This window comes from Cervus canadensis, chromosome 9 (assembly GCF_019320065.1).
Source record: "Cervus canadensis isolate Bull #8, Minnesota chromosome 9, ASM1932006v1, whole genome shotgun sequence".
Classification (NCBI taxonomy): Eukaryota; Metazoa; Chordata; class Mammalia; order Artiodactyla; family Cervidae; genus Cervus; species Cervus canadensis.
This window is the reverse complement of record NC_057394.1, coordinates 8,639,407-8,664,639: the sequence shown is the minus strand read 5'-3', so window position 1 is coordinate 8,664,639 and position 25,233 is coordinate 8,639,407. Positions and strand designations below refer to the sequence as shown.

Here is a 25,233-nt window from a genome sequence, read left to right as displayed (position 1 = left end):
CTCTGAATATTCATTGGAAGGACTGATGCTGCAGCTGAAGCTCCAATACTTTGGCCACCTGATGGAAAGAACTGACTCATTGGAAAAGACCCTGATGATGGGAAAGATGGAGGGCAGGAGGAGAAAGGAGTGACAGAGGATGAGATGGTTGGATGGTATCATTGACTCAATGGACATGAGTTTGAGAAAACTCCAGGAGGTGGTGATGGACAGGGAAGCCTGGCTCACTGCAGACCATAGGGTCACAAAGAGTCGGACACAACTTAGTGACTGAACAACAACAACAAATAACAATAGGGTATACTTCTAATAATATCCAGGCCAGAAAGAAAACCCCATTCAAATAAAACTGGTATTTGTTTTTTTCTTTCATCTGTCAATAAGAATTTGTCCCCTTGGAATCTCAAAGCTAAATATAATTCCTTAAATATAATTGCTATCTTCAGCCTAGATTTCTGGAATGACTTTTCTCCCACATCATTGTATTTTACCTTCAGCCATTAAACTAACAAATACACCAACCTATGGTTTTTTCCAATAAGCTTATTCAAATCCTTCTCTAGAATTTTTTTTTTTTCTTTTTTTCAGGGGAAAGCGCGAACACAGTCCCCCACTACCACAAATTATGCAGTCGAGTTTCCCACATTTGGGGAAATCGCAGGGGTCAGCACATCCGGAGTGCAATGGATAAGCCTCGCCCCGGGAAAACCACCTCCGTGATCATGGTATCTCCCCTGCCAGGTAAGTATTCAAATCCTTCTCTAGAATTAAACAGGACATGAATAATAAGTAAGAATCATCCTTTGGAGAAAAATGAATGCCTTTATCCAGGAGCCAGTGATTCTCCACTGGGAATATTTTGCCCCCCACATTTTATATGGCAAAACCTAGAGTTGTTTTTAGTTGTCAAAACTAAGAGTGATGGGACTTCGAGCATCTAGTGGGCAGAGATCTGGAGTGCTGCTAAGCATGCATATTACTTCCCACAGCAACAAGTAATCTGCCAAAAATGTAACTAGAGTCGAGGTTGAGCAAGCCTGCCTCAGAGCTGGCACATTTGCAAGAATTCAGAGCGCCTGTTAGACTGTGACTGAACATTGACCATTGATGGATTAACGAAGCTTGGTGAGTTTCGGATTCTCCATCCATCTCTAACTTTTCCAAGTGATACTTTCTAGTTACAGCGACATAATTGCTCAGTACAATTCTGTGCAATTCATAGATCTCTGACCTTGACTTCTCTCTGCATGTTGGTGGCAGGACGTCTCCAGCCTTCCTGGGAAAAGCTTTAGGGTTATTAACGGCACCAGTTCACAAGCTCATTGAATGATGATTAGTAAAGACTCGAAGCTGTAGCCAGCTTCTACAGCCCTCTCAGTCCCTGCTGTCCTTTATTTTTGTCTGATTTTCCATGATCCCAGGAGTGAAAGCACATCCCTTCTGTACATTATCCCATACTGTAAGCCCAGCTCTGACCTTTAGAATGGTTGAGTGAAGCAGATAGAATTCAGCCAGGAAGGCCCCGGGGAATAACTCAGACACTTAAATATAATACACTGCTGTTCCTGGCTGGCTTTGAATATTGAGTAACAGAGCTTTGTAAAAATCTCCCCATGCGCTGATCAGCCTTCCATCTTTATTTTGGATTCCTGGACTCAAATGCCTGTCACTCTCCTATAACGGCACTGTCCACTTGAAATAGCCTGAGTGGGAAGAGAATTCATAGTGTGGAGGGCCTTACTGGTTGTGTTCACTCTATGTAAATGGGGGAAAAGCTACTGGGTCCAAAGGCTACCAAATGCTCCTGCTAAATGGCAATGGGGCCAAGAACCGGCATGCTTCGGAAAGAAATAGTATGAAGCGAAGAGTCAGAAAGCAAAGGAATCATGAGATCCAAGAGGAGGGGGTGAGGGTTGGTGGGAGGGGGCAAACGGAACATTGCAGAGGACACCAGACAGAACAAGGGAACTCAAAGAGCTCTGGAAGGCAAGGCAGGACTCCTGGGTTCTTTTCCTCCTTAAATTGTCCAAATGGCCTTGTCCAAGTCACTCAGGCTCTGTGGAACAACAGAACAGAGGACTTAACTTTGAACAATCTCAATTCAGGTCCTTGCAGGCAGTAAACGTCTAGCTCCGTCTGTGCCTTGCGTGGGCTAGCTAGAAAGAAACTCAACGATCGGCCCGCCTAGATAAACAGGCTTCCACATACAGGGTTTAAAGTGCACAAGAGTAAGGTAAAAGGCTGACTGGGAGGGTTGAACCAGGTCCCTTCTCCCTCTGTGAGTGTGATGTTGTTCAGTCACTAAGTCACGTCCAACTCTTTGGGACCCCATGGACTGCAGCAGGCCCGGCTGCCAGGCTTCCCTGTCACTCATTATCTCCCAGAGTTTGCTCAAACTCACGTCCATTGAGCTGGTGATGCCATCCAACCCTCTCGTCCTCTGTCGCCCTCTTCTTCTCCTGCTGTCATTCTTTCCAAACATCAGGGTCTTTTCCGATGAGTCACCTCTTCGCATCAGGGGGCCAAAGTGTTGGAGCTTCAGCCCCTCCCAACTTTGAGTGATCTCAGTTCAAGTCCTTCCCAGCTGTAAATATCTGGCTCTGTGTCTTGGGTGGGCTAGCTAGCAAGGAATTCAACAATTAGCACGCCTAGATAAGCAGTCTTTGACATATGGCGTTTCAAGTGCAGGAAAGCGATGTGAAAGTGTGATCGGGAGGGTGGAACCCGGTCTCCTCGTCCTCTGGGAGAGTGGAGCGGGGCACAGGCACTCAAGGAGCCATGCTTCTTCAGGGTAGATGAATAAAAACCCTCCTCTGGTCTCCCCTGTCCTCTTCAAGGGGAACTGGAAAGCAGCGGAGGGAGAGAGAGTGGCCTACTTTCTGTTCTCCCAACACACAAAGCTTGAGGCTATGCAATCAAGAGCCTTTTTCTACCTGAAATCCTTGGTAGGGCCTGACCTTTCTTGTCATCTGGGTTTTCACCCCTGTATCACCTGCGCAGAGAGCTCTTTCTGCTCGCCCAGTCTACAGTAACTGCCCCTCTCAAGTATGACCTGCGCTCTTTAGATCTCATCCAATTTCATCTACAGAGATTTTTCTTTTTTCTCAGTCTCACAGCTCATCTTGATTTTTGTCTTTATGCACTTGAGATGTACTTCCCTCCTCGGGAGCGGAGCCCTCGTAGGTCTTGTTCATTATTTCTCTGTTCCACCTGACACCAGGGTCAAATTAAAAAATGATGTGTTGAATGAATCAATGAATCAATGCATATGAAATACTGTGGATAAAATTTGCACGTGGGAGAATCCGGGAAACAGAGAATGGAGACAGAACATGGGAAGAATAGTTTACATCCTTGGAAAGATAAGACCCCCAGGAGAGGCCACCTGAAAGTCTCAGAAAGGGGGCAGACTTGGTCCCGCAGGTCGAGTGAGATCTGGAGGGTCACGAGAGATGACCTCGTGAGCTGGAAGCAGCAAAAGCTGGAGAGATGGAGGCTATCAGCCTACCCAGTCCTGATGCCAAGAGGGCTACAGCTTCAAATCTCGACAACCAGGCTCATCACAGAGCAGAGGAAAGGACCGCAGCATTTCCACATAATTCAGCCTTTTCATCAAGATGCAGAGTTGTCTTGAAGGGTGTGTGCTCCTTGTGATAGCTGTAGTTACCCCATCTCAAAGCTGATAAACATTGAAATTCTACTCTTAACTACCCAAGCTAAATGTCTTCCATTAGAATAAATTGCTACGTGCTGACTTCCATAAATTCTACCAAAATGATAAGACTGTTCTATCCATGCATCTTAATGATTTTTTCCCTGTAGCATATACTAATACAAATTTTAAGGAGAAATACAAAAGAGGAGCAAAAAAATCCTGTCTTCATTTTCAACAAATCTCAGGGTTACAAATCACTGGGCCCTCTGCTGCCTGCTTTTGGCACTGAAATCCAAGAAGCCTTTCTAACGTGCAGAGAAAACTTGGAAAAGAGACCATTTCTAGTTAGGCTTTTATCCAACTGTCTAGTTAAAGAAATTAAATTCTTAGATTACATGTTGCATTTCAAAGGTTTAACAAACTGAGTTGTCTTTGAATATTTTGAATAAATATTAGCAAAAACCCTCTCATTCCAATAATCTTGTATGACTCCTCTTCCAAGTCTATGAAGAATGTCCAGAAGACAATAAACTCAGGTAAATTTCTCATGAATTATTGCTTGAAATTATCGAGAGAATTCAGTTGCCTCACTAGAAAATGATAACTGACTTTTCTTTGTGAAAGTTATATTTCCTGCTCTTTTAATACATTAAGCCTCTGCTATCTTAAAAAAAAAAAAGAAGGATCTATTACTAGGTGATAGAGAGGCAAATTTTTGTATCCTTAGATTGATAAAGTTCAACCATTAATTGATGTTTGGCCTAGTAGAAAACTGAGACTTTTTTTTTTTTAAGCTACAGGGATATCCATTCAGGATATATGCCTTAAAACTCTTGCTTGAAAATGCATCCTCGTGAAGGTTACATGTTATTCCTCACATAGAGTAGCTCTATGTAAAAATATGGTGCAATTATCTGATTTGCCAGCAGTGGACACTGTTACTCTAGTTATCATCACACAGGGACTAGGAAAAAGCCTGCTCAATATCTCAGGAAATGCTTGCTCTTGTATTCCCCTCAATAGTCACATTGGCAACTCTTCTGGAAAAGTAATAAAATAAATTTTGGAAAAAGAAAAAACAGTGTTACTCTTAGAAACCCAAAGATGATTAAGAAATAAATATTTATGTTTTAGATGGTTCTCATTTGATTTTGTGTCATTAATTTACGGAACTTATCTATTAGTTGCAGAATAACCAATCATCATCTGTTTTAAATATATCCTATGCATCTACAAAAGCTCGGTCCCCAGAAAGATGTTGCCCATCAGTGTGAAAAACACACAAAACTATTTGGAAGTGGCCCTGCTTCCAGTCCTGGGTTCCCACGAAGCAGCTCTGCCCCTCTAGACCGACCATCAGTCCTCTCTGATCTTTGTCATCTGTCTGGAAAGAAGCTACCTAAATTCACAAATCACCATAAATGCCTACTCTGACATCTGTATTTCTAGTACTTTCTCAGGACAGACTAGAGCAAAAAGTCTTTGCAATGCTTGTGTAATCAGGTAAGGTGTTTATTTCATCTCCATCCAAAAGCTACCCTTATAAAACAGCTATTCCTTCTCTGATGAGGCCAGAAACATAAGTTCCAACCCTCAGGGCAAGCATAATGGAAATCGGCCTTCAAAGCTAATGGAAATAAGGCTTTAGGCAGTGGGCTCAAAATAGAAAGCCTCTTACTCTCTTCCTTCTTCTCTGCATAGCAGAGGAGAACAACTTGCCCTAATCAGGGTGCTTACTCTGTGCCAAGTAGGTATTATTATCATTCCCATTTTATAGATGAGGAAACTGAGGTGCAGAAAATTAACAGATGGTCTATGGATGCAGGCCTGCTCCGTCGCTCTGTCGTGTCTGACTCTTTGTGACCCCGTGGACGGCAGCACGCAGGACTCCCTGTTCTTCACTATTTCCTGGAGTTTGCTCAGATTCGTGTTCATTGGGTCAGTGATGCTATCTAACCATCTCATCTTTTGCCATCTTCTTCTCCTTTTGCCTTCAGTCTTTCCCAGCATCAGGGGCCTTTCCGCTGACTCTCAATATGATGCTCTCTACCTTGTCTGCTGCCATCTACTAGATTGTGAATTGCTTTGGGATAGAAAATATTTGGGGCTTCCCCAGTGGATAAGTGGAAAAGAATCTGCCTGCAGTGCAGGAGATGCAAGAGACGCAGTTCGATCTCTAGGTCAGGAAGATCCCCTGGAGAAGGAAATGGCAACCCAGTCTAATATATGTGCCTGGAAAATCCCATGGACAGAGGAGGCAGGCGGGTTACAGTCCCTGGGGTCACAAAGTGTAGGACACCACTGAAGCGACTGAGCACCCAGAAAATGTTAATAAAAGCAGCATGGTGGAAAGACGTGGGTACAGACCAGTGGTTCTCACCCAGGGTTTATTCCCCACCTCAAGGGACATTTGTGAATATCTGGAGACATTGTCACGTCGGAGGGAGAGGAGGTACCAGCACTAGCAGGTAGGAGCCAGGGTTATTGCTGCACATTCTATAAAGCTCCTCAGCGAAGAATAACCCAGCTCAAAATGTCAGTGGTACTGAGGTTAGGACACACTGCTCTGGAGGAAGAGATTGGTTCTGAAGGCAGGCTCCACCACTTACCAGTTGTGTGAACCTGAGCCATTGGCGTAAGCTCCCTGAATTTCTCTGTATCCTCCCTTACAAATGGTAAAAAAAGAAAATCTACTTGACAATTACGGTCATGGCAAAGACTGGATGCTTTTCAACTTCGAAGTATGTTTATACATGTTCAAAGACACTGCCACCTAGTAGACAGAGCAGAGGTTTTGGAGTCAAAATGATGTGAATTTTAAAATTTTTCAAACCCTAGTTTTCACCATCTACTAAAAAAAAAAAAAAAAAAGGATGATTTCTACACAAGAAATTTTCCTCAATGTTAAATGAAGTGACGGGCTTCCCCAGTGGCTCAGATGATAAAGAATCCGCCTGTAATGCAGGAGACCCAGGTTTGATCCCTGGATCAGGAAGATCCCTTGGAGAAGGAAATGGCAACCCACTCCAGTATTCTTGCCTGAAGGATCCCATGGACGGAGGAGCCTGGTGGCCTACAGCCCATGGGGTCAAAAAGAGTCAGACATGACTGAAGAGGCTGAGCAAATGAAGCAATGCAAAAGTCCTCTTAAACTGTCCAACATACAACATATCCTTAAAAGTGACTCTTTCCACTCTTTGAAGTATATGTTTATTATTTCTTGTGTGACTAGTATATTAAACCCACTCACAAAATATATTCCTTTCTTCCCAAAGCAAATCCAGTTTTGTTCGGATGTCTACCTTAACTCAGGCAGCCAAGTGCCTTGGGAAATGACCCCATCCTCCAAATTCGGGAATGAGACTCCATTAAGCTGATCCAAGGTCAAGCCAGTGTACCACACAAGTAATAAATTTAGCATCAGCCATGTGACCTAGTTCTGGCCAGTAAATTCAGGGGAACTTTGCAGAAAGAGGTTTTCGTTCCTAAGTAGTCCCTGGCAGAGACAATCTCATTTTTCCTCTGGAAGTTTTTTTTTTGGTCTATGGTGCCAGGACCTGCTGTAGTCACTTTGCTACCAGCCTGAGGAGGAAACCCACCCCAGGGATGACAGAACAGGGACAGAGGCAGTTGTGAATGATGTCACTGGAGGTCATGGCTGAAATGAGTCAGCCTTGTGAACCGCAGTCCCTTTGGACTTCCTGCAATATGTAAGAATAAATTTTCTTATTGCTTAAGCCAATTTGATGCAGAGTTTCCGTTACCTGCCGTCAAAACACATTCACACGGTTATCAGTAGAGCCTGGGACCCCGCTTCTGTGTCACAGTCTCCTGACACCATCACCATGGTGTAGATTTCACTCAGTCTCCTGTAATAGTTGTATGTGGACAACCACCTAATGGGCTCTGGTGGCTCAGTGGTAAAGAATCTGCCTGCCGATGTAAGAGATGCAGGTTTGATCCCTGGGTTGGGACGATCCCCTGGAGAAGGAAATGGCAACCCACTCCAGAATTCTTGCCTGGAGAATTTCACGGACAGAGGAGCCTCGTGGGCTGCAGTCCATGGGGGTTGCAAAGAGGCAAACACACCTTAGCGACTAAACAATAGCAATAACAGGGTCTAATGGCCATTGTAAAGTGGAACTGGAATAGAGCAATAGTGAAGAGCTTTTTGCTCTATCACTTTTCTTTGTTTTGTTTTAAAATTGTGGTGAAATATGCATAACAAAAATTACCACTGAAACCATATCTAAGCCTAGAGTTCATTAGCATTAAGTACTTTCACGTTGTAATCCAAGGACCACCATCACCCATTTCTAGAATCCTTTCGCCTTATAACACTGAAACTCTGTACCCATTAAACAATAACTCCCATCTCCCTCTCCTCTCAGACCCTGGCAACCACCACTCTACACTCTATGAATTTGACTACCCTTGGGTACCTCAAGTAAGTGGAATCACACTGTATTTGCTCTTTTGTTTTTTTTTAAGTTCCACCACTTTATTGCTCAGTCATGTAACCCCATGGACTGCAGCCCGCCAGGCTCCTCTGTCCATGGACTTTTCCAGGCAAGAATACTGGAGTGGGTTGCCATTTCCTTCTCCATGTATTTGCTCTTTTGTGACTGGCTTATTTTGCTTAGCATAATGTCCTCAAGGGCCATCCATTCCATCCATGTTATAGCATGTATCAGGACTTCTTTCCTTTTTAAGATGGAATAATATTGCATTGTATGTTTACACCACATTTTGTTTATCCCGTCATCCACCCAAAGATGCTTGAGTTTCTTCTACTTTTTGGCTAGTATGAAAAATGCTGCATGGTTGTAAATAGCAAGTTTGAATATGGCAATCCGTTTCTAACCTCAAATGCATATTTAACAGTCTAAATAATGGACTGACAAACTGTGACCCTTATGCCAAATCTAGCCTGATGTCTATTTTTATAAATAAAGTTTTATTGGAACACACCCATGCCTAGCTGCTTACATATTGCCAAAGGTTGCTTTCACACTGCAACATAGAGTGGAAGTGTTACAATGAGACCCCAGGGACCACAAAGCTTAACATGTTTACTCTGGCCTTTTACACAAAACTTTCACTGACTTTTGGTCTAAAGGATGCTTAATGAATTAGACTCCAAACCAGTCTCTTGCCTCTCTTATTGACCACCTATCCTTCCTGCCTGCAGCCCATCATCTATAAGACTGAAAGATATTCTGTAATGCAAGCTCTACCCCATTAAGCTGCTTTCAGAACTTCAGTAGTTCCAGTCTCCCCCAAAGACGGCACCAGGGCTCCCTGGAACCATCCATAACATCCTTGATCCATTCCCTCCCCTTCCCCTCTTCAAGCCCCATTGGCCCTTTACTCAATCTCAAGTGCACGGCTCCCTTTGAGAAAGCCTTCCTTAACACTCAAGAGCTTTGCAAACACAAACTACTTGTGCAGCCAATACTTAGTGAGTAAATGAATGAACAAAATTTTTAACCACATCACAGCTACCCCTTGGGGAGGTTAATTTTTTGCTCTTACTTCTTTGTCACTTAAGCATTTGGATGATTTTCTAAGCCTGCTGAAGGTGCCAGACAGAAAGTGCATGAAAATAACTGGTCACTTAGAATGAATCTTTTAGAGATGGTTGGACTATGCATTCTTGGTAATTAGCTTACATTTTAATTTTTGTGTTTTAAAATTACATGTTTTCAATAAAAGTAGTAAGTATCAGACAAAATGTTTATTCTGAATCCCATTCATTGACCTAAAAACCAAAATTTTGTACAATGTTAGGAATGTTGGAGGAATGTTGGCTATTAGGAATTAGTTGCCTATCATGTCAACATACCATTGTTTTTCAGTTGCTAAGTCACCTCTGACTCTTGGCAACCCCATGAACCGCAGCACACCAGGCTCGCCAGTCCTTCCCTACCTCCCGGAGTTTGCTAAAATGCACGTCCACTGAGTGGGTGATGCCATCTAACCATCTCAGCCTCTGCTGCCCTCTTCTTTTGCCTTTAATCTTTCCCAGCATCAGGGTCTTTTCCAATGAGTTGGCTCTTCATAACAGGTGGCCAAAGTGATGGAGCTTCAGTATCAGCCCTTCCAAGAAATATTCTGGGTTGATTTCCTTTAGGATTAACTGGTTTGATCTCCTTGATGTCCAAGGGACTCTCAAGAGTCTTTTTCCAGCACCAGAATTCAAGGCCATCAGTTCTTTGGCACTCAGTTGTCCTTATGGTCCAGCTCTCACATCCACACATGACTACTGGAAAAACCAGGGCTTTGACTTTATGGACCTATGAGTGTCAACATGGCTGCACTTATGAAAGACAGATCTGATTAAAAAAAACAAAAAAACTATTCTATATATGTGTGTGTGTGTGCTCAGTTGTGGCCAACTCTTTGCAACCCCACGGACTGTAGCCTGCAAGGCTTCTCTGTCCATGGAATTTTCCAGGCAAGAATACTGGTGGGTAGCTGTTTCCTCCTCAAGGGAATCTTCCCAACCCAGGGATCGAGCCCAGGTCTCCTGCATTGCAGAAGCACAATTCTGTATGTAACTTTCCGTAAAGGGCATAACGTTGTCATTCATGATTAACAAAATACTATCATATTATCTAGAGAGCTTCCTTTTACAGATAAAGTTCTGAATTGACCTAGTGAGATTATGATATATATAGAGGAAGAATTATTTATTTCCCATAGTTTTTAATCACTTAATGCTGAGATTTTCCAATAAAGTAATCCTAGAAATAAATCTTTCTTTAAAATGAGTTGTTCCCCCCAAATAAAAGTATTATGTAAAAGACAATAATTTGGCAGTTTAATGGTAGAAAACAGACTTTCTGAAATAGGACAATTCTTCCAGGGAAATTAATGTATATTAATTCAAACTATAAAGCTTTATTTTTAAAGAAAGGGAAACTTTGTTGAGAGGAAGTGATGTCCAGATAGACCTTGAATATGCATTTCCAATGCAATTTTATCTTTTGTCATGTTTGAGAGTCATATTCAAGAGGTCTTTTTAAATATGCTAAACTTTACCAGAGATGTATAGGAAGCAAAGACTTCTATCTTTGGAAGGGCATATTATATATTACCATTGGAATTTATTTTTGTCATCAGTACTTATTAGTCATCAAAGTAAATTTAAAAGTATGTTGGTTTCACTACCCAATATACTGAATGCCAAATACATGCTGAAAATTAGTGCTGTTAAACAATTCAATAGGATTGACAGAGAAAGAGAAAGAATATGTAAATGTGTGTTTGTGTGTATGTTAGAGAGAGAGACAGAGAAAACGGAAGTGGTTGATAGAACTTCATAAGGTTTTCACTGTCTAAAGGGCAGACTTCTCGACTTCTCTAATGATGTCAGCTTAATCACAAATACGTATATAAAATGAGATTGTTAGTAATAACAGTAAATGAGTTCCCAATGCACAAGCCTCATTAACAACAAAGAAGCAAAAATTAGAGGGTTTTTCTCTTCTTTTAAAAATGTAGAAATAAGAGAGAAGTTTGACACAATTTTCACATCTGCCAAAGTCCCTATAATTAACATAGTCATCAAACATTTCTGGAATAGGACATATACCAGTTCTAATGTGCTGCCATGAAATTTTTAACCTTCCTCCAACTTTACAACAGGCATTTTTTTTTTTTTTGGACTTAGTATTCTATCCATTTCCAATTCAAGTGACTAGGATGGTCTCAACTGGTACAGTTTGAAGAGACATGAAAGAGACAAGATGGATTTCCTTTTCCTTTTGTGTGTTTTGGGATTTGAGGGTTCTGTTGCATGAATTATAGGAAGGACACAAGATGATGGCACTTTCCTCCCTCATCAGTGGTTTCACTGTCTTACATTTAGATGACTATTTCTGTGCCTCAGTTTTCCCCTCTGTGAAACGGCCCATGGCTCTCATATTGAGTTTGAATTCCATCCATAACTGAGAAGATGCCCCAACACTTTCCTCTTCCAGGAAACTCTTCTCGTAACCAGACCTCTGTGCCCGTCCCTGTTGTCACCACCGCCCAATGTGAACTTCTGTGATGCCACACTTTAATGAGTACTAGGTGGCAGCCCTATCTGTCTGCAGAGTTTCTTTGTTACTCTTCCCCCACGCAGCCTGTTCCCCAATGGCTTGGTGGTAAAGAATCTGCCTGCAAAGCAGGAGACGTGGGTTTGATCCCTGGGGTGGGAAGAGCCCCATGAGGAAGAAATGGCTACCCATTCCAGTATTTTTGCCTGGAAAATCCTCATGGACAGAGGAGTCTGGCAGGCTACAATCCATGGTGGTAAAGAGTCAGACATGACTGAGCACTCACACACACACACACACACACACACACACACACACACACACACAGCTCCTCAATTGCAGGTCAGCAGAAACTGAGGGATTGCAGGCATTAGCAGCTCTTTGGGGCCATTGGGTGCTATTTAGCAAGTGAATGCTATTTTCAAACACTCAATTTGGTAAGTGCTAAAAAGTAGAAAGAAAGGAAATTCAGTAAAGACACAAGTGTACGTGCTAAGTCGCTTCAGTCGGTCCGAGGTCCGACTCTTTGCAACCCTGTGGTCTTAGCCCACCAGGCTCCTCTGTCCTTGGGGATTCTCCAGGCAAGAATACTGGAGGGGGTTGCCATGCCCTCCTCCAGGGGATCCCCCAGCCCAGGGACTGAACCCATGCCTCATGTCTCCTGCATGGGCAGGTGGGCTCTTTACCACTAGCGCCACCTAGGAGGCCCAGTAAAGGCACACTGGTGCTTAAAAATGCCTGCCCTTTAGTCACTATGCCGTGGAGATTTTAAAATGCGCATGCCACTCCCCAAACGCCTAACATTGCACTCAGAAGGATGTTAAAGTATCTCAAAGAACCTAGAGAAGAGTTAGCAAAAGATTTTTAATTGCTTGGTGTGGGAGATAGTAAGTTCTCACCAGATGGCATCCCGCCCATTTTTGTCAAAGAAATCCTGACTGCTTTCACCATGGTGACCTGCTCCACCCCAAGGAGTGAAACACAGTTGCTCTGAACCAACTGTGACTACAGCACCTGCTTTTTTTTAAATTAACTTTTATTGCTGTACCATTGCTTTAGACATTGTGTCAGCTTCTGCTGTCGAGCAAAGTGAATCACCTGTACATATACAGATGCCCCCTCTTTTTTGGATTTCCTCCACAGGGAGGAAATTTTGGTCTTCACAGGGCCCTGAGTAGAGTTCCCTGTGCTGGACAGGTTCTCATTAGTTACCCATTTTATACAAAGTACATCAATAGCGTATAGATGTCAATCTCAATCCCTCAATTCACTCCAAGCCCCTCTGCCCCGCTTGGGGTCCATACATTTGTTCTCTACGTCTATGACTATTTCTGCATCCCTTTTCTAGAAACTCATTGCCCCAGGTTTCCCTAGAGAAGTGTGCAGCTGTGGGACCAGTTCCTGACCTGTGAGGTATAAAGGGAAGTCTTCTGATGGGGAGGAAGGGGTGTGATGGGAGAGGTGCTAAGGAAAGATTTTTTCTGTTTTTCTACCCATTTGGCCTGGCCCCTTCCTTCCTCTTTGGGACTTTGGTATAAGACAAAGATTCCTACAGCTCTGGGCTTCCCTTGTAGCTCAGTTGGTAAAGAATCTGCCTGCAGTGCAGGAGACCCGGGTTCGATTCATGGATTGGGAAGATGCCCTGGAGAAGGAAATGGCAACCCACTCCAGTATTCTTGCCTGGAGAATCCCATGGACAGAGGAGCCTGGCAGGCTACAGTCCATGGGGCCGCAAGAGTCGGACACGACAACTTAGTGACTAAACCACCAACTGCAGCTCTAGAAGTCACCTTGTGTCTATGAGGCATTCAGTAAGGGCAGGAAAAGCTGAGTTTCTAAGTCAATGATGAAGCCACTGAACAAGCCTATAGTTTGATCTCCCTCCAGACATTCCAATTTTTTTTTTAAGCCACATTGTTATTAAGTTACTTATAGTTGAATGCACCCTGACATACTTAGGTATTTTCTAGGCATAGCAACATTATATTATTATATATTCCATAACATAATATTGGAGAAGGAAATGGCAACCCACTCCAATATGCTTGCCTGGGAAATCCCATGGACAGAGGAGCCTGGTGGGCTACAGTCCGTGGGGTCGCAAAAGAGTTGGACACAACTGAGTGACTAAACAATAGCAAACATAACATAACGTTGTAGCTGAGTCACTGATTCTCGTTCAGTTCTTTTGTGACCTCATGGACCGTAGCCTGCCAGGCTCTGTCCACAGGATTTCCCAGGCAAGAATAATGGAGTGGGTTGCCATTTCCTCCTCCAGGGGATCTTCCCGACCTAGGGATGGAACTTGCATCTCCTGCATTGGGAGGCAGATTCTTTGCTACTGAGTCATCAAGGAAGCCCAGATATTATATAATAATTACTATAATCTCATCTAGCTGTCCTTAGAGAAACTTAAGTTAGGAACTGCAGTAACAGGAATATTGTAGTAACTGGTGTTGATCTATGCCATTTTCATCTTCTCTATCTGTTAGTGAAGTTCTTAGTGATCAAAAGCATGTCTTTTACTGATTTTTAAAATCTTATCTGCAAACACTACACCTAGAGTGAGGTGCTTGAGAAATACTCAATTAAAATTTGAGTAACTGTCAACCTCGTAATGTCAAGAAACTTAGGATCACAGGACTCAGCCTCTTAGTAATGTCTCTTTATTCAGCCACAACCTCAAAATACCTTGTAGTGCAAAAGGAAAAGCTAGTTAAGCAATGTCTTTGTTCTCAGCAGGTTTTGTTTTTGAATGTCCAATTCAACCTTAAAGAATTGTTCGATTATGAGATTAACTAGACATAGTTCTTGCTGTAAGGAGTTTTTAAGCTAATGGGAGGATAGATCTGCATAGTGAAAAGAAAATGGTGGCTTACATGGCGTGGTAGTAGGAAGAGATAGGGGTTATTCCTCACTGGAATGTTCACATACGCTACACAGGAGACAGAAGCTGAGCTCCACTTTGAAAGCTGAGCAAATTTTCAACATGTAAAACACATCTATCTAAGACATACAGATGGTCCACAGGTACATGAAAAAATGCTCAAGATCACTAATTATTAGAGAAACGCAAATCAGAGCTCCAATAAGTACCACCTTACTTTGGTCAGAAAGGCCATCATTAAACAATATACGCAAAACAAATCCCGAAGAGGGTGTGGAGAAAGGAGAAGCCTCTGACACCGTCGGTGGGAATGTAAATTGGTGTCGCCCCTTTGGGGAAATGAATATGCAGTTTCCTCAAAAAAACTCAAAATCGAGTTGCCATAGGATCCATCACTGAACCACTGAATCACTTTGCTGGACGGCAGAAAATAACACAACATTGAAAATCAACTATACTTCAGTGAAATAATACAAAGCACATATCAGTTAAAATGAGAGTGAAGAACGAAGATTCTACCTAAAGAGAATAGCTGGAGCAACAGGATAGATTTTTGCTAAAAAAAAGAAAAGAAAATGTGATGCAAAGGAAAGAGTATAGTAGCATAATCAGATTTAAGATCATATTACAGAAGACTTTATAGTTAAGGCTCAGACCATTGTTCTTCATTAAGAAAAAATGCAACACTGTCCAAGGTTTGTGGCCAAATAATCAGGTTAATATAATCAGATGCATGTTGTAGAACATAGTTAGACTAGTAAAGAAGTATTATTACAGTACAAGTTAAGAGGTATTGTTACATTACAAGTTAAGACATTTGACCAGCCTGAGAAGAGACTGAAGGACATCTAAGTATAGACTATGGTAGTGGAAACAGGAAGAGAAAAAATTTAATTCCATTTTCTCAGTCTTCCCAGTACCCAGTTATAATCTCCAAATTGAAGTGTCAGTAATTATGTTGATAAGCAAATCACTGCCTGTATATATTCAACAGGATCTAGGAAACTGGAAACATTAAGGAATGGAGGGGAAGAATCAGACTCAATTTATATCTCCTAAGAAGAGGAGTATATCCTGTTTGTTCAGAAAAGATGAATTTCAGCATTTAATCATCTTTTTATGAATGCTCAAGCTTGTTGGATTTCCAGCTCATCAATATCAAGCCTCCAGATTTCACCAATACATAATTTGACAATCCTCAAATAATAACAAAGATTTTAACAAGAATTTCGATTTGGAATTCAACTGCTAAGTACGTGACCTGCCCTTAGAGCAGTAAGGTATGACATCACCACAATTCATTTATTATTAATGTTGTCAATAACAGCCTTACTCATCCAGACTATACTTATCCTTTTTGGTTCCTCTTTACATTTCTTAATACCAGAGAGAGAATAATATTAACATGTCATATTAAATTTCTTTGAATCACCTATTAAATATTTGACAATGGCCAATATATCATCGACTACAGTTTTATTATATTAATAAAACTGTTCCACTTTGTCGGCTAGCTTGTGCTTCATACATTTATACACTGTATTTAATTAAATCCCATCAACATTTATGAGGTGCCTCCTATGTTAACCATGGGATGATATGTTGTGCATTAAACATTTTTATCTTTAAAATAGGCATGCAAACAGTATATTATTATGCCACTGCGTAGATAAAGGAAATTAAGAATGAGAAAGTAAGTTGTCCATAATCTAATAACAGTCGTTGGTTAGAGCCGCTCAAATGCTCCCAGTAAATGCAAAAAGAGATAACATATTTTTCCTATGGTCTTGTTCCTTGTTCCTTTTCTCTTTCCTTCCCTCTCTCTCTCTTATACATTATATTATCTCATTTTAGATGTTGAAAATCAAACTCTTGCTATAGTGACACATTTAATTGTGAGACTAATGAGACCATAGCTAAATGTAATCAATATAGTCAAGATAATCAAGATAACATGTAGGAATATAATCAAGAATCTGCTTCATGAGTGCAGATGGTTTCCAAGCTACAAAGAAAATACTGAACCCCAAGGACGGCCTGCATTTCCCTGTGTTTCCTTCCGGGGACTTAAATTTGCATATAGAGATGAGAGTTGTGATGCAAAACAAAATCTAAACAAAGGAAATATGAATCAATATCCCCTGGATAATGTGTCTAGCTTGTCTCATTTAAAAATTAGTTCTGCTTTTTGTAAATGAGGTACAAAAGTAAATGGATAACTAGTTATCCTTTCTGAGCAAAGAAAGCAGAGGTGAAGCAGAGGCTGTTAAGAAAGTAGATCTTTTTCCCCCCCAGGTTTTTTGCGGTGTGATTGATGATGAAAATTGTAAGATATGGGGCTTCCCTGGTGGTCAGTGGTTAAGGATCTGCCTGTCAATGAACGTGGCAGATCCTTGGTCTGGGAAGATCCCACACGCTGTGGAGCTACTAAGTCCCTGCCAAAACGACCAAGCCAGCACTCTAGAGCCCAGGAGTCACAACACTGAGGTCTGCACGCCTAGAGCCTGTGCTCTGCAACAAGAGACGGAGGGAAACGTCTCTCTTCACAGCCGGTGCAGTGAAAAGCCTGTGCACTGCAGTGAGGAGAAGCCCCTGTAGCCACCTAGAGAAATGCAATGCAACAAAGATCCAGCGCAACTAGAATTAAACAGATAAATCTTGAAAAAAAAATGTAAGGTGTTTAAAGCCTACAACACAGTGATTTGGCATATGTATACGCTGTAAATATTCATTGGAAGGACTGATGCTGGAGCTGAAACTCCAATACTTTGGCCACCTGATGCGAAGTGCTGACTCATTGGAAAAGACCCTGATGCTAGGAAAAGATTGAGGGCAGGAGGAGAAGAGGATGACAGAGGATGAGATGGTTGGATGGCATCACCAACTCCACGGACAGGAGTTTGAGTAAACTCCAGGAGAGTTGGTGATGGACAGGGAGGCCTGGCGTGCTGCAATCCATGGGGTCGCAAAGAGTCGGACATGACTGAGCAACTGAACTGAACTGACTGAACTGATAGACTGAAAGGACTTCTCTTCACTAAATTAATTAAACGCAATCATTACCTCAGGTTTGCCCTTTTATTTTTTCAGTGAGATTATTTAAGTTTTATTCTCCTAATAAATTTCAGTTATATAGTACAGTGTTATCTACTCTAGTCATCATATTTATACATTAGGTCCTCAGATCTTATTTTTTTTTTCCAATCATTGAAAGTTTGCACCCCTTTACCAACCTCTCTATATTTAATGCCCTTCATGCCAGGCCTTGGCAACCATTTTCCTACTCTCTGTTTCTCTGACTTTGACTTTGTTTTTAGGATTTTTTATATGTTTTTAGATTTCACATGTAAGTGATCCCATGCAGCATTTGTCTTTCTGCTTATGTTCCTTAGCATAATGCCCTCCAGGTCCATCTATGCTGTCGTAAGTGGCAGGAGTTCCTTCTTTGTAAGGCTGAATAATATTCCATTGTGGATACAGACCCTCTATTTTTATCCATTTATTGATCCACAGTCTTGGGTTGTTTCTATACCTCCAGTGTTGTGAATAATGCTGCAGGGAACATGGGAGTGTAGACATGGCTTTGAGAGAATCCTTTCATTTCCTATGGACACATTTCCAGAAGTGGGATTGCTGGCGCAGGAGAGTAGATCTTAAAGCTTACCAGCCCCGCACCCCTCAATGCACAAACAATGGCAATTACGTGAGGTGAGGGTGGCATTAACTAACCTTATTGTAGTAATCATTTTGTAACACACATGTGCACCAAATCATTAGCATGTACGCCTTAAAATTACACATAGTGTGTGTTTATAATAAAGCTGGAAAGAGAAAACTTATTAAATAGTTTTTTAATTTAAAAAATATAAAAGAGAAAAGAAGCTTAAAGGAATGCTTGAGAAAATTATTTATTCTAGAAATGGAAGAATTTGGTGAGTCTGCTTAAACTCGAATTAATAGCTAACTAACCCAGTCTCTGATTAAGAACACCATGCATCAACACAATGCTATCTATAACGCTTAGTTCTTTGACAGGAGCACAGGTCTAGCACTTACATAACATTCATTAGGTTTTTTCTCTAACAGAGCATCTCGGTGTGTGGCCCTGGGTTTCCTGCATCAAAGTTACACAGCCTAAACCTTAAAGCTCATGTCTCCTGTGTTCACCTCAGATCTACGGAATCACCCAGAATAGCCGAGGATGGAGTCGCCTCTTCTGTTGCACTGGAATATCTAAAGGGAATTTGTTTTTTAAATTAACATTCTATTTATTTATTTTAACTTACTAGTTAATTTATTTTTAATTTATTTTTGGCTGTGCTGGGTCTCTGCTGCCATGCCCAGGTCTTCCCCAGTTGCGGTGAGTGGGGGCCACCCCTTGTGGGTTTCTCTTTGTTGGGGAGCACAGGCTCAATAATCATGGGGCACGGGCTTAGTTGCTCCGCAGCATGTGGGGTCTTCCCTAAGGATCAAACCCATGTCCCCTGCATTGACATGGAGATTCTTAACCACTGGACGACCAGGGAAGTCCCAAAGGGATTGTTAATTACTCTGAGCTAAGCCTCATACGCATGCGGTTTGAGAGCCCCTGCTCTATGCTTTCCTTGACTGTTTTCCTAACACTTTCCCTCTGACTATGTTAAGGTTTAAATGTGTGCCAGTATCAGTTTCTGAAGCACAGGCGAAGCATCATCATTTCAAGGTCATGCCGTGTGAACTTTTATGTTGTGTGGGGGGAACTTACTGCTTCTCGTGAACAACCCACACAGCAAGAAGAACAATGGAAACGCTAGAAGTCATTAAGCAAGCAAATCTGTTCTTTAGATGCTCTCCTTTCATAGCTTCTTCTAAATTAAGACCCTGGGCATGGAATGGTTATGCACCTGTGTTTCAGCTTCTCTCGATACCATCTTTGGGGCGATACCACATCTTGCTGGTGACGTCTTTGTAGCGCTGTTGAATTCTCTACAGAATCTATCTCATGCCTTTAGACACAGTAAGGGCCAAATAGGTGCCTGCTGCCTGTTTAGAAGGAGAAGAAGCTGATAAATTAATACTCTTGGGATAAGATGGGGTGGTACCTGAGCACACTGGTGACAGGAGAGAACCATTTTTTTCTGAATTTGCAACTCACCTACAATTAGAGGATGAGATGGTTGGATGGCATCAGCGCCTCAATGGACATGAGTTTGAGCAAACTCTGGGAGACAGTGAAGGTCAGGGAAGCCTGGCATGTTGCAGTCCATGGGGTTACAGAGTCGGACAAGACTGAGTGACTGAACAACTATGTAGTGTAGATGCGTCACTGGGTCAATGACCAGACTATGAGTTTGTGACTCAGTGCCAACATGTTAAGATATTTTTTTAAAATGACTGTCTACCTTTTACTAGCTAAGATTAATGACTTGGAGGGGAAACTCTAATTGATTACATATTACAACCAATTTCAAACAAGTGAAAGTGCAGCAATAAATAGATAAGTGTTGTCTCAGAAATGAAGATAAATGAGTTATAGGTGAATAAAGGTGAAGCTGTGATGTAATGGCTATGCCTAATTTATGAAGAGTGTTGTCACAAATCTGACAAGAAGTCTGAAAAATATCGCTTCAAATATTTTTCCCAACCTACCAAACTGGAATGTAACATTTTAACTGTTGGATGTACAAAATACTGTTTTCTTATAACAGTTATTGCACACTTTTTTTTTTTTAAGATCTAAAAGGAACATATTGATGAAGGCCCCATAGCTTAAGAGGTCTAGTACTTTATGTTTAAAAATGCCCTGAAGTTAAAACGTCAGAGCAGGGAGCTGTGAAATGAAGTTCCCCCTGCTCCTTCTTGCATCTCATTCATTCTTTAGTCATTCATTCATTCTTTTATTCATTCACTCATTCATTCCATTAGCCAATTGTTTAGGATGTGAGCATCGTTTGAGTTGAATAGAGCTGGGAATTTGAAAGCAGTGGTGGGGAGGCACTTTCAGGAAATGGATTTCTAAGGGCAGGTTGCTTCCCATCCATACTTCAAACTGAAGATAACTTTGGTCAAGAAAAAAGAGAAGGACATACCCCGTTATCATAGAACTCACCAGCTGACAAGGGTAAGAACTGCTGATGAAAGAGAGGATGGGGGATGTTTGGCCAATAGGCTCCATGTTTGGGGACATTCACGGATCCTTCTTCATAAATAGATGGACCGCATAGGTCTTCTAAAACTCTCTTTATCCAATACTCAGCTCCTAGTTGGCACTTATAAAGTAGCGGTAAATTAGTAAATAACAAATGTATCTGACCCTGTGACTCTGGCTGAAGGACAAGGAGCGGTACTGTCAGTGTTTCTGGCTGCCCTCATTTGGACAGTCACAGGTCAGCCCATTGCCTTGGACGTCTCTGGCCCTTTGTGAACATTCTCTGCCAGCAAAGGAACAGTTTAGAGGGGTCCTTTGGAGAGCCTATGCAGTCGGCTGGTGGGAACCCCCCTTCATTCATTACTTATGCCACTGCACAAAGCCCGCCTGGCTTCTTATGACTATTTTTCACCCTCAGTTAAACTCAAAGCTGGCATATGTCCATTTGTTTTAAATTTTGGTTTATGTTAGTTTTTATATGAAGGATTTTCTGCCCAGAGGAACAAAGCAGCATCTCATTAGGTAATAGGAGAAAAAGGCAGAGAGTTGTGATGACTGGGGATGAAACAAGGGGTTGCCAGGAAGATCGTTCCTTTGTCCTAGCACGAAACACCCCACATCCCGACAGAGTGACCTCAAAGGGCCAAGACGGAACATCCTTTTTTCATTATTCATCATGTTATTAATACAAACAGTCATTGTTATGGATGCTCTTTCTTCCAGTTTTATTACTTGCCTCATGACAATCTATGAATCTCCCTCAACTGTATGTTGTTCTAGTCAAAATAAATACCATGTAACAGCTTTTTCTAATTGGCTCCACCAGCTGTCAATCCTGGGGGGGAGTGCAGATTTGGGTCTCATGTTTTCAAGATGAGTGGAGGCTCCCAAAAAAGACACATATTTGTCAGCTCTTACAGGAAGCATACTTGGGAGATGTAGACCTTGAACTCAAGTGCTTTCTTTCTGTTTCTATCTTCAGCACATTCAGAAAACATTTCATCAAGGCAACATGTTCCCAGGATATTTTTGAAAGTAATCCCCCCCACACACCCTACACCTTGCACTTTGCATATGGCCCTTTGTGCAAAGACATTTTTGAGATATTCCTGTGATTTTATCTGTCAAGAGGACCCTCTGAGTGACATTTAAAGACTGGGGATCAATCACATATGCAGATACTGGAATTCTAGATGAGAAAAAATCAGAGGACCATGGTTTTATACTTTTCTCAGTGATGTCTCCAGGTACTTTGGGGGGCATATAGAAATTCTCTAGACAAAATTAAATTTCAGTTCAGTCAAGTGTTTTTAAAGCTACACAGCACTTCTAGGCTGGGAGGAGTGATGTTTTGTTGAGAGGGTCTAATGAGAAAGTTATTTTCTGGTATAAAGTGGCTTCTCCTATGAAATCAAGTCAGTGATGGCATACTGCAGCAGGTATGTTAACATTTGAAACTGTTTAGTACATCAGATACATACAAGTGTGCATTCTACGTAGCAGGGCGTGGCCACATTTTCTGCCCTCACATTTTCCTTGGAGCTAGGGATCCCAAATGGGAATTTAATACAGAGTAACCCAAGGGATGGGGAAGAGAAGAGCTCTCCTCTATCAATGTTATTTTAAGCTTCCAGTATAAATCCCTGATGAATCAGATCAACACAATAATAGGTGAATATAAGATTATATGCTTCCAATAAAAGCCTGCTTTCCATGGGGATCTGAGTGTTCGTCTGTAAGCACAGCATGTAGATTCTTCCATCTTTCTTCCACCTGATGTCCCAACATCAAAGGTACTTGTTGACTCAACAGTAGATATTGATGAGGCTCCCTGAACAGTGAACAGCTACCAGACTTAGTCTGTTTCAAAGCCATTGGAACTATAAGAGCAGCTGGAAATATTAAAACAAATGCAGAGGTCTTGCTATTTAGTTATGTGAAAACAGGCAACCAATTTCATGGCTCTTCTTGCCCTAGGTTGTGATATTTCGGCAGAAGAAAGGCAGAACTCAGAAACCACAGTGTACTTGCTTTATCGATAGCATTGACTCCCTTCAAATTCTTCTCTAAATTCAAAATGAAAGTGATAGTCGCTCAGTTGTGTCCGACTCTTTGTGACCCCAAGGACTATAGCCTACCAGACTTCTCTGTCCCTGGAATTCTCCAGGTAAGAATACTGGAGTGGGTTGCCATGTTCTCCTCCAGGGGATCTTCCCAACCCAGGGATCAAACCAAGGCCTCCTGTATTGTAGGAAGATTGTTTACTGTCTAAGCCACTATTCAAAATATTTAGGAGTAAAAGTGCCTTGAGAGGTCATTCAATCTGGCTTTCTCTTTTCCACACTTCTAGAAGAAAAAGAAATTCTCCTTTCACCCTCATTACTCATTGCAATCTTATTGATAAAGTCTTTCTTTCAAAGATTGTTGGAGTTTTTTACTTTGAGGGGAGTAAACCAAATGCAAGAATAATGGCATAGGGATTCTTCTGCTTGGGGAAATATTCAACTGTATTGAGAAACAGTAGATTTGGTGGATAAGCTTTGGTACAGAAAACTGTAAACTGGAGATCTGATATATATTATCAGAAATCTTGATCTGCTAGGTGGGTTGGACAAATGACCCTTTAGCACTGTAGTTTCTCTTCCTTTAAAATGGGAAAACTATCTTCACCTTTCATGGACATATGATCTCTAGCTGATGGAACACATCCCAAAAAATGCACTTAATTTTACTTTCTTTACTTCTGTTTTTAAAGTTCTTGAGAAAGCATTTGACCAGCTGGTTTGGTACATAATGTGAACGAATAATACACATGCATGTTTAAAAAAAGTTATCCTCTTCCTCCAGAGGTCGTAGTCATGGAAACCTTCTAATAGTTTTAAGTAAAACATAACCATTCTTTCAAAGGAAACTTTAACATCATTTACAAAGATACTGCTCTATGAAACAATTTAGGTTGGCATCGAGATCATCTCCTTTGCTGCAGTAGTTATCTTACTCTCTCTTTTATACTTGATACAGAAGTCTTGATTTTGTGGTGGCTGCTATTCAATTCATTTGCTAATTACTGTCACACTTAACTTTCTCACCTATCCCTTTAAAGGTCTGAAATTTTATTTTTATCAATAGTTTTTAAAACTCAATATTATTTATTACAGTCATTGAATGTTGTTGACAGCCCTACAGGCTTGTTAAGAAATCATGTGTCTTATTAATCCATCTTGATTTGTTGTAGATTCTGCTATTTAGACACAAGACCATAACGTCTGTCCTTAGACACAGGGGATAGAAATAAATAAGTTAATGCCTGTCCAGTGTTCAGAGTAGCAGAATAGTTACCAATTGAACATTCACTCTTTGAGCCCAACCTTGGGACTCATAGATAGTTCCTCCTCTTCACAAGAACTTTCAGAGTTAGGCATTCCTTTTTAAAGATTTTATTTTTCAGAGTTAGGTCTTCTTTTCTCTAGCTTGATGATGAGGCTCTTGAGGCTCAGAAAGGTGAATAACTTGCTTAAGGTCACACAGCTAGCCAGTGGTAGAGCCAGAACTCCCCACAAACGTCTGACTCCAAAGTTTCCTGTGCAGCATACTTTCCTATGAAATTGCAATTGAACACAGCAGTCATTTAAAGTTCATGAACATAAACTAGCTTTATGACCGGGCAGTCCACATATGCCACTGCAGTGCTTCCTAACAATATTTTAAATGATCGATTACCTGAAAATGATATCCCTTAGCTATCTGAAACAGAGCTGCAACATGGCACAACTCCAGGGGCCACTGAAAGTGAAAGCCGCTCCGTTGTGTCCAACTCTTTGCAACCTCATGGACTGTACAGTCCATGGAATTCTCCAGGCCAGAACACTGGAGTGGGTAGCTGCTCCCTTCTCCAAGGGATCTTCCCAATCCAGGGATGGAACCCAGGTCTCCCGCATTGCAGGTGGATTCTTTACCAACTGAGCTATTGGGGAAGCCCAAGAATACTGGAGTGGGGAGCTGTTCCCTTCTCCAGCAGATCTTCCTGACCCAGGAATCGAACTGGGGTCTCCCGCATTGCAGGTGGATTCTTTACCAGCTGAGCTGTGAGAGGGGGGCATAATTCCCATCACATTCTGTAAGAATAACCCCTCCTGGAGTCGTGCATTTCAGACCCTGAGCAGCCATCCACAGCAGCCCTGATGATAAACTCTTCTTGACTCAGTGGTTAAAAAACAATCCCGTGGGTAGTGAAAAAGAAAAAAAGAAAACAGATCAATAAATAGGACCACAAACACAATTTGTGTTTTATAATTCTCAAGCCAGGTGGCACTAGTGGTAAAGAACCTGCCTGCCATTGTAGGAGACATAAGAGACACAGGTTCAATCCCCGGGTCAGGGAAGATCCCCTGGAGGAGGGTATGGCAACCCACTCCAGTATTCTTGCCTGGAGAACCCCATGGACAGAGGAGTCTGTTGGGCTACAGTCCGTGGGGTCACAGAGTTGGATACGACTGAAGTGACTCAGCACACAAGCCAG

The 25,233-nt window shown here is 41.7% G+C and overlaps 1 protein-coding gene, 1 long non-coding RNA gene and 1 other non-coding gene across 4 annotated transcripts in view; all 3 read right to left on the bottom strand.

Annotated features, from left to right (window-relative positions):
- Nucleotides 1–25,233, bottom strand: part of FGF14 (fibroblast growth factor 14) — a 603,006-nt gene that overhangs the window by 181,955 nt on the left and 395,818 nt on the right. The window lies entirely within an intron of this gene.
- On the bottom strand, nt 586–749 carry LOC122447699. The gene has a single exon (XR_006271356.1). It is a non-coding gene; the product is annotated as a U1 spliceosomal RNA (small nuclear RNA).
- On the bottom strand, nt 606–24,282 carry LOC122447057. The gene is made up of 4 exons (XR_006271119.1): nt 24,273–24,282; nt 6,713–6,720; nt 3,351–3,353; nt 606–734 (listed from the first exon to the last, which is right to left on the bottom strand). It is a non-coding gene; the product is annotated as an uncharacterized LOC122447057 (long non-coding RNA).